Consider the following 5,251-nt stretch of genomic DNA (forward strand, 5'->3'; position numbering starts at 1 on the left):
TCCCTCTTTCCCTTTCTTCTGACCAGGCAGGTTGGGGTATTCAAACTCGTCCAACCTGTGTTCTTTCCTTACCTTTTGCTTTATGCGCTTTACCCTTGATGGGGGGCTGATAATGTGTTCCAATGCTGCAGTGGGATTCTTGTTAAGGCTGTCATGAGCCTTTTGTGCTTCAACTTGAGTGATGATGTGGACGGACTGATCGTCAAAAAGGTCTTGAAGTATTGTTTTTTCACATTCCAAGTTGATGACCAACTTTGTCAGCCGCTGAATTTCTGTATCTTTCCACTCCATGCAAGTCTTCATGTCCATGTCCACATTGGATGAGCCCGATTGGTCAAATAGTTTGGCTTCAAGGGCAGCAATCACCCTTGCCCTCAACTCCCATGATTCTTCCAACAGTTTGTATTTCGCTTCCCATTGCTGTACAAGAGCCCAAGCTTTTTGGTTTTCTTTTATGAGTACTTCCACAATGTCGGGCTCAGTTGGTTGTGCTATGATGATTCCTTTCTCAGCATTGGGGGTGCTACAGCTGGGGTTGATATAATGTCCAACATCATTCAGGTTCACTGCATCGACAGAAAATGCATCCCTGTCATCACTGCGTTGACTGTCTTTGCTTTGATCCTCATTGCTTTCATCTTTCTTTGCTCCTGCACTTGACAAAATCTCAGGTTTTGGCTCCACATTCAATTTTGTATGACGATACATCTTTGCTTCAGTTGGTGATGCCATTAGCTCGCCGCTATATACCTGCATTTCGAGACAGTATGTTAGTTAGATAGTTCCTCGTCTCACTATGTGAATAAGCACAATATATTTGGTTGTACTTCTACCTCATTTAAACCTAGCTTAGCCAAAGTTATGGACTTCATGTTGCTATGTAAGGCTGTCAGGTCCCATTTTACGCATCGTGGAATGGCATTGGGGTTGCGGGGTTGTAAGATTGTTGTATGCTCACACAGCCAATACTGAAACAAATAACAAATATCAGTAATTTGAATGTTCATATGAATTAACATTGATGTAAATGTTTACACCACTGGTTCAATAATGTGAATGTTCACAGTGCACCACTAGGCCAGTAATGTGAATGTTTACATCACTTAAAACTGATGTGAATGTTCATATGAATTAACATTGATGTGAATGTTTACACCACTGGTGCAGTAATGTGAATGTTCACAGTGCACCACTAGGCCAGTAATGTTTATATGAATTAACATTGATGTGAATTAACAGTTATAATTTGAATGTTCATATGAATTAACATTGATGTGAATGTTTACACCACTGGTGCAGTAATGTGAATGTTCACAGTGCACCACTAGGCCAGTAATGTGAATGTTTACGTCACTTAAAAATGATGTGAATGTTCACATCTGTTGATGTGAATGTTCACATCTGTAATGTGGAGTAATGTTACTGATGTGAATGTTCACATTTCATAATGTTGAGTGATACTACTGATGTGAGTGTTCACAACTGTTAATGTGAGTGATATTACTGACCTGAATGTTGACAATTGTTAGTGTCAGTGCTATTACTGATGTGAATGTTCACATTTGCTAATAGTGGGTGATGATACTGATGTGAATGTTCACATCTGGTAATGTGAGTGGTACAACTGATGTGAATGTTCACATCTGTTAATGTGAATGTTTACACCAGCATCTAATAATGTGTGTTTGTACATTACTGAAACAGTAATGAGAATGTTTTCATCAAAGCTGAAAAATGTGAAATGTGAACATTCACATCAGATTGTTCAGAGCCCGTATATGTTCATATTAAACATAGAATAAGTTTGATGAGATTTGATTTACCATTAACAACATCACACATCCGGTGACTCGTCCTGGTTTTCCACAGTTTTGGCCCAATGAAGCCATCAAGGTTGCCCGGATGCTCTCAGGCCAATCATACTCGATCATCTTGTGTAATGGGTCCATGTATGAGTAGAAAACCCATCCAATTGTTTCTCCGGATGTAGAAAAGAATAGCTTGACGCATGCATACATGCAAACTAATCTTGCGACCCCCTCATCGTCATGTTTTTTTGTGCCCTTCAATGCTTCCCTCAGAATTTCTCGTATTTTGGCAGCACTTTACCGACTAACATCCTTGCACATTCGGTGTATGATGCCGGTTGTTGGTTTTGCACCATAAGAGAGGTCCATCGACTTGGTGCCGCAGTCCACCCCAAAAATCAGTGATACGTCGCTTCTAAAAATCTGGATGTTCTTATCCCCAATGTAAAACCTTCCACTAGATTGCTTGAATGTTTGTACTATACGTACAATGACATCATCATATTTCATGCAGTGGTTGAGGTCGATTTCGTTACTGATCATGTAACGCCCTCACAATCAACCCATTATATATATATATCATTGACATGCATTATTTAAAGAAAACAATTTATTAATTCATTCATCAGAGTATTACTAAATAAAAGCTTTACATGTAACATCGAATAAAATTCCCTACAGGCTTACATCTTTCCAAGCCAACACTTGGATACAAAAAGATGAGTTCTAACTCAATACAAGAAAAGCCCCAGGTTTGGATGTTTACATGTACTAATAAATAAAGACAATTAACTAAAGATAGTCTTCAAAATCCAAGTCCTTCCAAGCTAAGTCCTTGGAGGTAGCTTATCACCTGAACCTGAAAATGATGTTCCCATAAAGGGTGAGCCACAGCCCAGTAGAAATATACTAAACCACATATAAGCAATGAATAAAGCAATAGCATTCAACAGATGGTTAACCAAGATAATCAATTACTTCATTTTACAGTCTCATGACACTATTGTCTAAGACACGTTTTACTTTCCAATTTTATCAACATGGCTCAGAACCTGGCCAAACTTACAACAGTGAATTACATATTTCATATTCACATCCTTCCAATATCAACAAACAAATGAGACTCAAGCTCAAATCAAAACACTTCATACTTCCAGATTGATACACATTTTAGTGCTGTATCAATAAAACACTTCTATATAAATAAGCACACATAAAAGTGATGCTAATGGAGTCCATCCCCTATCTCCTCCCAAACAAAATCCGGTTTAGAGGTCCATCCCCTATCTTCCCCTAAACCGTGGAGTACATCCCCTATCTCCTCCCACACAAAACAATGTATGCAAATGCAATGTTCAATCAATACACGTATTTTCTGTATCAATGCAATAGTCAAAATTAATGACTTAACCAATGTGATTAGTTTCAGTTATTCCTAATCCACATGCAATGTCTACAACAATCACGACTATCCTCCACCGATAGCCCAAAACAATTATTTCTAAACTGAAAATAACTATGTCAACAATTCAATAGACAAATGATTCAAATTATCCAACTACGCCATTTAATCAATGAATTCCCCAATTCCATGAATTTAACCATCTTTTCCCAATTCCATGAATTAATTATACAAATTAATTTAATAATACAACTAGGGTTTTTCCCAGAATTTACCAAAGTATCCCCAACATATCAAAGTACCAAAACTTAGAGCAAAACCTATAAAATGGAGTAGGAAATCCCTACCTCAAAGAAAACAACCCAAATGGTGAAGACAGAGATGAGTGCCCAAATACCAAAGTGCTCCAAATCGCCAAATGTTCAGATTAAATGGAAGCCCTCGACTCACTCTATCTTTTTAATGAAGGATCTATGGTAGAAACACACTCTAAATAGATCAAATCTAAGAAGGAAGGTGAGTAGGGAGAGAGAGAAGTCGGACCTAGGGTTTGGAATCAAAAGAAGATGAAAAAGACTGATCAAAACCCGCTGCTGTGTATATAAACTGGACAGGCTCGCTCGAGCGAAGACTTGGTCGCTCGAGCGACCAGACACAGAGAAGCTACGCTCGAGCCAAGGAAGCCTTGCTCGAGCCAACAACACAAAAGCTCGCTCGAGCGAAAGAAAACTCGATCGAGCGAAGAACTCAAACCCTCAGGTCTGCAATCAGACACACGCTCGAGCTAAGGAACTATCGCTCGAGCGAAGAACGAACTAACTCGCTCGAGCGAAGAAACGCTCGCTCGAGCCAAAAACCTCAGCTCACAGGTCTAACTCAAAACGCAACCCTCGCTCGATCGAAGCTACCCTGGCTCGAGCGAAGGATCAAAATAAAGAGATCGCTCGAGCGAAGAACTTCTCGCTCGAGCGAAGAGTCAAAATTCTAGGCAGCAACACTGGATTTCTAAACCCAACCAACCTGAAACAAACCTGCCCAACACATCCTATAACTCCAAATGAGAAAATAAAGGACAACAACAACAATTATACAATGACAGAGTCTACGGAACCTAAGTCCGGATACAATAATCAAATGGGAAAAGACCGGGGTCGCTATAGATCAAGCTATCAAATAATGGCCAGAACGGTGTTTTTCTAAGGCACTTCAATTGGCCACTTGTAAATTTTGTATCCTTTAACAGTTTGACCAATCCAGTTATATTTGACCGGTAGTTCACTTTTTTCATGTTCACTTCTTCAGGAACAGCTTTTTGATCAGGCTTGGTTTTGGAATGGGATTCCCCTCGCTTTCGCTTGCCATCAACTTTATGGAGAAGACCTGTGTGTTCAAATGAGCACATGTAATTGGTTGAAACACAGAGGATGGAACCCGAAGCACCAAACAACATTCAACAACCAGCATTGACAGTAATTGGAACATTCACATCATTCTACACTGATGTGAATGTTCACATCAGTGTTTATTACTGCAAGTTTACACAGTAATCAATACTAATGTGAATGTTCACATCATCCATGTTTGAAAAATAAATTCAGAAAACGACAATAGTTACTGGGCAATGTAAATGTTTACATGGGTGATCACATTATGTTATAATTTGCTAAAAATCAAAGGGGGGAACCAACAGCGCCAAAACTACACCCAATAACACAAACAACTTGGGCATTGATGTCACAATGTGAATGTTTACATCATACTCCATCACAGAGTTGAGTGAAGTTTGGGGGTTCTGACATTAATGTGAGCATTCACATGATGTGAATGTTCACATCAGTGTGTACTACTCTAAGTTTACCCAGTACTCAATAGTAATGTGAATGTTCACATCATCCATGTTTGAGGAATAAATTTCGAACACGACAACAGTTATTGGCTAATGTGAATGCTTACATGGGTGATCACATTATGTTATAATTTGCTAAAAATCAAAGGGGGGAACCAACAGCGCCAAACTACACCCAATAACACAAACAATTTG

Source organism: Camellia sinensis, chromosome 1 (assembly GCF_055761805.1).
Source record: "Camellia sinensis isolate YWXY chromosome 1, ASM5576180v1, whole genome shotgun sequence".
Classification (NCBI taxonomy): domain Eukaryota; kingdom Viridiplantae; phylum Streptophyta; class Magnoliopsida; order Ericales; family Theaceae; genus Camellia; species Camellia sinensis.